Raw genomic sequence first — 10,220 nt, 5'->3', positions numbered from 1 at the left:
ATCTCACGTTGCGTTTTAGGTGGTTTTTTTTCCTTAGTCTCCTACATTCTGTAAAAGTTTCTCAGTCTTTATTTTTCTTTTATAACCTTGACATTTTTGGAGAATACTGACCAGTTATTTTGTCAAATGTCCCTCAGTTTTGTTTTGTCTGATGTTTTCTCATGATTGGTCTGAGATTATGTAGTTTAGGGAAGAATACCACAGAAATAATGTTGTGTTTCTCTCGGTGCATCAGATCTATGGCATTCATGATATGAATATGTATTAGTACTGGTGATTTTGACCTTGATCACTTGGTTAAGGTGGTTTCTAATGGGTTTCTCTACTGTAAAGTTACCAGCTTTCCCTTTGTAGTTAGTAAATATTGTGGTGGAGTTACTTTGATACTATCATTTGCATAAATGTCATGGAGTTCTCTACACATGGAGTTAGTGTCTACTTAGAGACCTCATTCAACTTTATTTAGTTACCGTGATATGAATTTCCTTAAAAAACATATCCCCTTCCAATATACCTGCACTTTACACCTGGTTTCATCAAAGGACCCTCCCAGGCTTTGCAGGAACAAAGAAACAACTACAATCCTGTGTAGTTTTTGTTGGTCTCAGTCCCTTTCGTGTCCCATTCATAATGAAATCTCCCATGCTAATAACCTTTAGATTTTTGGACCTCATTTACCCCACTGTCTCTTAGGGCACCAGGCTCCTCCTGATCCAGCATCCTTCCTGGCATCATCTCCCTTTATGCACAAGCCAGTTTCATTTGAATGACTAGTTCAGGCTTTTAAAGAAACAGAGGCTGTGAGGAGCTGACTTTGGTGGTGAGGAATACAGTGGGGGATAATCAGAGTGGCTGCAGCTGGAGCCTGGTTTGATACTTTGGCCTGAGAAAAATAGCAGCATGTTATGCTGTATTGTATGTACTTGTTGTGAAGGAATCACTTTCTGTATTAATTTTATTAATACAGAGAAATAAATTTTTTTTTTCCCCAGAAGTCATCAGCTTCTAGAGCTGTACATTTAATGCTGGCAGGCTTAGTCTGCGTTATGATTTTTTCAGGTTAGCCTTGTCATTTCTACCCTGTAGACTGTGAATCCCTGGTAGAGTTCAGTGAGCTCAAGAATCCAAAATCCAGGGCTGGCTGGTTAGCTCAGTTGGTTACAGCATGATGTTATAACACCAAGTTTGGATGCCTGCACTGGCCAACCCACATAAGAAAAGAAGAAGAAAAAAGAAGAATCTAAAATCTAAATGTGGACCAAACATTATAGTTTAGATCTACCTAATGCTAACAAAATTTGTACAATGAATAACATATTAGACGTTTTTAATATGTTAATAAAATACAAATTTGTTAGTATTACTGAATTCAAAGTAGCTTTTTTTTTTTCTTTCCTTTTTGTCTTTTTTCGTGACCGGTAACGGGATCGCAACCCTCGNGGGATCCGAACCCTCGGGCGGGAGTGCCGCCGCGCTTCCCAAGCGGCGCACTATCCAGTGCACCACCGGGCCGGCATGTATAATCAATTATGATTCAATAAAAAATAAATAAAAGCAAAGAAAAAAGTTATTAACATTGCAGAAAAAAATTTTTTATTTTTAACCAATTTTGTACTTACAGAAAAGTTGCAAAATAGTATAGAATGTTTTCATGTATCCTTTACTCATTTCTTCTGATGATATCATCTTACATAACCACAGTGCAATGATCAGAACCAGGAAATTGACTAAACTAAAGACCATTTTCAAAGTTCACCAGTGTACCCACCATTGTTCTTTTTCTGTTCCAGGATTTTATCTAGCATCTCACGTTGCGTTTTAGGTGGTTTTTTTTCCTTAGTCTCCTACATTCTGTAAAAGTTTCTCAGTCTTTATTTTTCTTTTATAACCTTGACATTTTTGGAGAATACTGACCAGTTATTTTGTCAAATGTCCCTCAGTTTTGTTTTGTCTGATGTTTTCTCATGATTGGTCTGAGATTATGTAGTTTAGGGAAGAATACCACAGAAATAATGTTGTGTTTCTCTCGGTGCATCAGATCTATGGCATTCATGATATGAATATGTATTAGTACTGGTGATTTTGACCTTGATCACTTGGTTAAGGTGGTTTCTAATGGGTTTCTCTACTGTAAAGTTACCAGCTTTCCCTTTGCTGCAGATCAGGGGGCACTACTGTAGTGTCTTAATTAAATAGCTTTATAATAACCCTTGAAATCAAGTAGTGTAGGTCTTTACCAGTTTTTTAAAATTGTATTAGGTTTTCTAAGTTCTTTGAATTTTCATATGCATAGTTGAATCCATGTGTCAGTTTCTACAAAAGTGGTTGCTGTGATGGTGCTGATTCTATATATCTATTTGGAGAGGACTGACATCTTAATAACATTGAGTCTCTAATCCATGAACGTAGTATATCTCTCTATATGTTTAATTCTATTTTCTATGTGAAAATTTTAGTGTAAAGTTGTAATACATAATTTCTTAAATTTATTATGAAGTGTTTTCTGTTTTTAAATGCTACTATTTTAAATATTTATTTACCAATTTTTATTTACCAATTTTTTGGTGCGAGTATATAGTAATGCAATTGGTTTTTGCACATTGACCTTATATCCTGTAACCTGCATAAATTCACTTATTAATTCTAATAACTATTTTGTATATTCTTCAGGATTTTTTAAGCAAAAAGTTGTATGGGTTTCAAATAAGGACAGTTTTAATTCTTTTTAAAATCCTTAATAATTTCAATTTTTAATGCCTCATTGCATTCTTTAGGGACTACCAACACAATGTAGAATAAAAGAACTCAGAGCCTTGTTCCCAATGACATATGGAAGGCATTCAATATTGAGGATTAAATAAAATGTTGGCTGCAGATTTTATTTGTGGATGTCCTCTATTAAATTGAGGAAATTCCCTTCTATTTTTTTGTCGATGATTGTTTTTATGATGAATGAGTATTAAATTTTGTCCAATACATCTATTTCTTGCATCTATTAATCTGATCATATGATTTTCTCTTAATGTATGAATTACATTGATCAATTTTTGAATGTTGAACAAATGTTACTTTCTTGAGGCTAACCCCACAAGGTCATGATGCCAGATTCAGATTGCTAATTTAATGAGGATTTTTTTGTTTATGGTCATGAGAAATATTGGTCTGTAGGTTTTTTTTGTTTTCCTTGTAAGATCTCTTCCAGGTTTTGCTATTAGGGTAATGCTGGCTTCACAGAAGAAATTGGGAAGCATTTTCTCATCCTGTCTTTTCTGGAAGAGTTTGCATAATATTTATTAAATGTTTGATAGAATTCATTAGTGAAGCCATCTGGACCTGGAGGTTTTATTAACTAGATGTTTAATTACGTAAGGATACTTCAAAAAGTTTCTGGAAAAATAGAATTAGAATATAATATGAATCTTTCCTTGAACTTTTTGAAGTACTGTTGTAAATTCAATTTTAAAAATAAGCATATCATAATTCAGAATTAATTTTTAAGCATTCGGTAAGTTATATTTTCAAGGAATTTAGTCATTTTATCTAAGTTGTGAAATTGTTTTAGCATAATGTCGGGTTTTTCTGTTTTTTTTTTTTCCTTTTTGTCTTTTTTCGTGACCGGTAACGGGATCGCAACCCTCGGTGTTGCGTCCGCACCGCGCACAACCAGTGTGCAGACCGGTCTCTATGTGGGATCCGAACCCTCGGCGGGAGCACCGCCGCGCTCCCAAGTGCCGCACTCTACCAAGTGCGCCACCGGGCCAGCCCTAAAGTATCTTTTTGAGTTATATATTTTTTCAGGTAACATATACTGTAAAAGCCCAGTTTCTGTAATATGGGCAGGAGCAGATTCAGATTCTCTTGAAGCTTACGCAGTTCAGGGAGCCCTCTTTAAGGAAAACATTCTTTTAAAATAGAAAATTAGATACTGGGCTTTGAGGGTCTATGCAAGAAAGCAGCCCTGAAGCTTAATCTCCACTGGTATCTTGGTAAATCTACCTCTGGATGTGGGGGTCTGCAAAAAGGTTGGGACCCACTGCTCTCCATCATCTCATGAATGGAAAGGTTTTTGGCCTGCCCACAGGAGGCTAATGTTTTCATATTGGGAACAATGGGGAACATATAACTTAGTAACTCTTCTATACAAGGAAATAGGTAATAAGATGACATGCTTCGTTTCTAATTTTGTCTTCTATCTTTCTAGAAGTTTACCTGATTAGGGATAACAAAGCAATGTAGGCTGTTTTGATGTGGTAAATTCCAGGAACTAGATAGTAATAATGATTAAGAATTTATAAGCAAGCTTATTGGAACTCCTTAGGGTCTATTCAGCAATAGTAAAATATAAATGACTATGTGAAAGAAAGTGAGCCGAGATGCCGGGTACCATTCAAGCTTTATTAAAGGAAGAAAATCTTCTGGGCTGTGCTCAAAGTAGCAGGCAGCCCAGGGCTGCCCTGAAAAGGGGACAGTACCAGGTATGGGGGTGGTAGAGTTTATATAGTGCTATAGTGCACCGAGGACTGGCTGATACCATCAAGGAGGGCCATTATGCTAATGTGGATTGGGGTGGAGAACTGTGTCCTTGTGGAAGCAAAAGGGGTTTCTGTTTAAGTCAGGAGACTTCTCGTAAAGGGAAGGGAGGAGGGGAGGGGGGCAGGTGGGCAGTGCCATTTTGTACTTGGGCTTGTCTAAAGTGGCGCTGGTTATGTTGTAGATCTATTACTATGTCTTCTTCAAAGTTGAGAGCAACACAGAAATAAGATTCTGATATACTCTTTCTTCTTCTTCCACCTATGATTGATTACTCCATTGGTTTAGGACTTGGCCAAAAACTAGTAAATGTGGGTAAAGATGATGATATATTTTCTGCAAAAAGATTTTGGGAATAAGTAGTAAGTTATTCCATCTATTATGTGGCCAGCTGACTGAGTTTTTGTAGTCTAGGACTATGTTCTGCCTGGATGCTATGAGCTCTTTGGTTGCTACTGCAGTGGGGCAAAGTCAGTCATTTAGGAATACCAGGTAATAGGATATGAGCAATTTTAAATTTGAATAAATTTGTCTCTTAGTCTATTTTCTTTTGCTATAACACAATACCACAGATTGGGTAATTTATAAAGAATAGAATTTTATTTGGCTCACAGTTCTGGAGGCTGGGAAGTTTAAGAGCATGACACTGGAATCTGGTGAGGACCTTTGTGACATATGATATTTATAATACTGGTTTTCTTCCATGGTTCCTGGCTCAAGCTACTCTCTGACCTTCTCCTGGCCTCCTTTTGCCTGCTCCTTTTTTTCCCCTGAGGCAAGAAATTCTCTGACCTATGTTAGCTGATTGTAGATCACAAGACCCCCATTTCAGGAGAGGCCCTGCCTTATGCCTGAGAGGAAGGAATTCTGCACAGAGAGGCCAAGAAGAATCTGAACAAACAGGCCTTGCTGGGTTTCTCCACCCAGTCTGTTAATGTTAGATCATACCCTTTTTGTCCAATCACATTTCTACACGGTTGTCCATGCTTTAGTCATGCCTATGTAATGAAGCTTCCATAAAAACCCAAGAGCACAGGGTTTGGGGAACTTCTGGATAGCTGAACACATGAAGGTTGCTGCAGGGTGGCTGCCTGGAGAGGGCGTGGAGGCTCTGTGCCGCTTGTCCCATTCTTCGTTGTATGCATCTCTTTATTTGTATCCTTTGTAATAGCCTTTATAATAAACGGTTAAATGTAAGTATGTGTTTCCCTGAGTTCTGTGAGCCACTTAAGCAAACTAATTAAACTCAAGGAGGGGGTTATGGGAATCCTGATTTATAGCTGGTTGGTCAGAAGTTCCAGAGGCCTGGACTTGTGGCTGGCATCTGATATGGAGGGCCAGTCTCAGGGACTGAGTACTTACCCTGTGCAATCTGAGAGTATCTCCAGGTAGTGTCAGAATTGAGTTGGAGGGCATCCAGCAGGTGACTGTTGCAGAATTGGTTGCTTGCTTGTTAATGGGGAAAAATCCCCACACATTTGGTCACAAAACTCAAAAGTCTGTTTTTTGTGCTGTTGATTGTTGCTGAGTGAGAGTATAAGACACACTTCTGTATGTGTTTTCCCACTTACCAATACAGCCATGATGATGTCCATGATGACATGTCAGGAGCAGACAGTGTCCATGACTGCAGGCCAGATAGCATATACAGTGTGGATACGCTGGACAAAGAGAGATTCAGTCCCAGGTGGGATGGAGCTAGACATCGCTAGATTCCATCATTCTATTCCTAATGGCACACAATTTAAAATTTATGAATTGTTTATTTATGGGATTTTCCATTTAACATTTTCAGACCATGGATGACCACAGGTAACTGAGACTGTTGAAAGCAAAATCATAGATAAGGGGGGGTACTACTGTAACCCAGCTGATTTCTGACCCCTACGCATTTCCCATTCTCAAGTTGAGTGGGATAAAGCGCCATATTCTCTGCCATAGAGGAGACTGTGGAGGGGACGGAGGCCCCTAGAAACATTGGTATATTAGAAACATTAATTGCCCTTAAAATCAGAGAAAACTTATATAGGAATTAAGAAATGGGAGTGATTCCCTTCAGGCTTGGGATGGTCAAGAAAGGTTTCATGAAGAGGCTGGGTTGCATAGTGAGCATTCCAAGTAGGTAAAACAGAATTAATAAGGACACTAAAATAGGAATATACTTTGTTTGGGAAGAAGGTTGATGTACGGAAATAGTAGGAGAAAAATAGAAAAAGTAAGTTAAAAATTAAGGTCAGATAGTGTTATTGAGAATCAGGCTAAAAAGTTTGGACATTTTTCTGTAGGAGGGACCTGGGAAAGTTTTTATTTTTAAATTGACACTTTAGAATATGTTTTTAAAAATGATTTTAAAAATTTTGGTAGTTGACATAAAGTTCACTTTTTTCGGTATAGAGTTCTGAGTTTTGCCAAATGCATAGAGGTAGTGTAACTATTTCTGCAGTCAAGATATAGAACAACTTCATCACCCTGGTGCTGCACCTTTGTAATCAGCGCCTACCATCACACACTACTCCTGGCAACCTCTGATTTATTTTCTGTTACTATAATTTTGACGTTTTCAGAAAGTCGTATAAGCAAAATCACACAGTATGTAGCATTTCGTAGCCTGCAGTATGCAGGCTTTTCACTTAGCGTGGTACATTTGAGATCCACCCGTGTTGTTAGATATGTCAGCACTCTCTTCTTTTTGTTGTTGACAGTAGTCCATTGTATGCCTGTACCATTCACCAGTTGAATATTTTGTTTTGTTTTGTTTTTTCCAGTTTTTGTATAAAGCCACTATAAATATAGGTTTTTGTGTGAATATAAGTTTTCATTTCTTTTGGGTAAAATACTTAGAAGTAGGATTGCCAGGTCATATGGTAAAAGTATATTTAAGTTTATAAGTAACTGCCAGCTGTGTCATTTTGCATTTCCATCAGCAATTTACGAGAGTGCCAGTTGCTTTGATTCCTCATCAGCACTTGTTATTGTCAGATGTAAGTTTTTTTGTTTTGGTTTGGTTTTTAGCTATTCTAACAGGTGTATAGTGTGGTTTTAATTTCCATTTTCCTAATGACTAATAATGTTGGGTATCTTTCCATGTAATTATTTGCCATCTGTATATCTTTTTGTTTGTTCATTTTTGGGTTTTGGTGGCTGGCCAGTAAGTGGATCCAAACCCTTGACCTTGATGATCTCAGCACTATGCTCTCCCAAGTGTTCTAACCAGCCCTAGGCCAGCCACCTAGTCCAGCCCTGTGTATCTTCTTTGGTGAAATATCTTTCCAATCTTTTGTCCATTTAAAAAAGATTGGGTAGTTTTCCTTATTTTTAAGTTTTGGAATTCTGTATATATATTTTAGATACAAGTCATTTATTCATTACATGATTTGCAAATATTTTTTCAATCTTTGGCTTATCTCTTCATTCTCTTGACAATGTCTTTCAAATAGCAGAAGTTCTTAATTATGATGAAGTCCAATTCTATAATTTTTTTTTCTTTTATATATGGTGCTTTTGTTATCTAAGGAATCTTTGCCTAACCAAAGTTCACAAAATGTTCTCCTGCCTTCTTCTAGATTTTATAGTTTTAGATTTTCCATTTAAAACTATGATCTATCGAGTTATTTTTATATAAGATGTAATGTATGAGTCAAGGTTCAGTTTTTTTGTATGTGAGTTTCCCAGTTGTTCCAACATCATTTGTTGAAAAGACTGTCATTTCCCAATTAAATTGCCTTCATATCTTCATCAAAATGAATTGATCATGTGTGGTCCTATTTCTGGACTCTCTGTTCCGTTGCATTGATTATGTGTCTGTCCTTTCACCAGTACCATACTGTATTAATTACTAAGTCATCCAACTTTGTTCTTCTGTTTCAAAATTGTTTTGTTACTTTACTTCTTTTGGCTTTCCATGTAACTTTTATAATCAGCTAGTTGATTTCTAAAAACAAAATAATCTTGCTGTGATTTTGGTTGGAAATTGCATTGTATGTATGATCAGTTGGGAGTGAATTGACATCTTAACAATATTGAGACTTCCAGTTCATGAACCCGGCTAACCTATCCACTTATTTAGGTCATCTTTGATTTCTTTCATCAGTGTTTTATAGTTTCCAGCATATAGGTCCTACACATAATTTGTTAGATTTTATATTTTTAAAATATAAAATACTTAAGTATACTTAGATACTTTAAAATAATTTTGATTTCCAATTGTTCATTGGTAGTATATGGAAACACAATTTTTTTTTTATATTGATATTGTGTTTCATGACTTTAATGAACTCACTTATTAGTTCTCAGAGCTTTCTTAAATAGATTCCTTGGGATTTTTAAACATAGAATATCATATCTGTGAATAGAGACAGTTTTATTTCTTTCATTACAATCTATATGCTTTTAAATTTAATTTTATTTTTTGCTTGCCTTATTGCACAGGCTAAAACCTCCAGTATGATATTGAATAAGAGAGGTGAGAGTAGACATCTTTGCCTTGCTTGGAACCTGGGACAGTGGGAATGATCCTGTCAAAAATCTGGTTTTGGGGGAAAAAAATCTGTTTTGGCTGGCAATTGACATTGCTGTACTGCTAAGGAACAATTTAAGCCTTCTGTCTTTCTGTGTAAAATGCACACAAATAAATAGTGAGAGATATTAAAGATAGATATTAATTTTTTTTTTTCCTTTTTGTCTTTTTTTGTGACCGACAATGGATCGCAACCCTCAGTGTTGCACCCACACCGGACCGGGACCGGCAACGGGATCATAACCCTCGGTGTTGCTCCCACAACCTGCTCAGCCAGTGAGTGGCCGGTCTGTATGTGGGATCCGAACCCTCGGCGGGAGCGCCACCGCGCTTCCCAAGCGGCGCACTGTAGCAGTGTGCCACCGGGCCAGCCCAGATAGATATTAATTTAAAAATTTTAATTATATAACATTAATTGGAACGGTAAGACACAGAGGCCAGAAAAACTGATGTATTGTGATAGTTTATATGGGAGGTAATTGGGGCATGAACTAGGTTGATGACAGTAGAAGTGAAAAAGAATGGTCAGTGTAAGAGATTTTGAAGGGAGAATTGACAGGCCTTTGTGACTTGAATAAGAAAGGGGGAAAGGGATAGGATGGAGTCAAAGACTACTGAGGTTTTGAAACTGGGTGTTTGGAGATGCTATTAGTAAAAAAAAAAAAAAAAATAGGGGAATCAGAGGAAAGCCTGTTTGAGGGGAAGGAGGTAACTTCAAATTTGGACATGTTTAACTAAATATGAAAGTGGGACAGTGTAGGTGGTAATTTGGCTTTAGAGGCCATGAGATTTTTGATTTATCTGTCAAGTGATGGTTGGAGTTCTGAGAGAGAAGGGGATGGGAACCCCAAGGGAAGGACTATAGGGAAGAGCATGAAGGTCTGATTTAAATGTTAGGGAATGCCCACTTTAAAGAAAACAGCAAAGAAGAGAGAAAGTAGGAGAACCAGTGTTCATTTATTATTCTTTCATTTTATTCATTTTTTTTTTTATTAATTCACTCAGTCCAGGATTGTGTAGCATCAAAGCAACACAAAGAGTGGGGCAGCCAGCAGTGTTAGGTGTTGCAGAAAAGTTAAGAAGAATGAAGCCTGTCGAAAAAGCCAGGATTTTTTTTTTTTTTTTTTTTTTAAAAGATGACCGGTAAGGGGATCTTAACCCTTGACTTGGTGTT

Source organism: Galeopterus variegatus, unplaced genomic scaffold (assembly GCF_000696425.1).
Source record: "Galeopterus variegatus unplaced genomic scaffold, G_variegatus-3.0.2 Scaffold2529, whole genome shotgun sequence".
Lineage (NCBI taxonomy): Eukaryota > Metazoa > Chordata > Mammalia > Dermoptera > Cynocephalidae > Galeopterus > Galeopterus variegatus.
The sequence above is the reverse complement of the archived record's forward strand: the minus strand, read 5'-3'. Positions refer to the sequence as shown.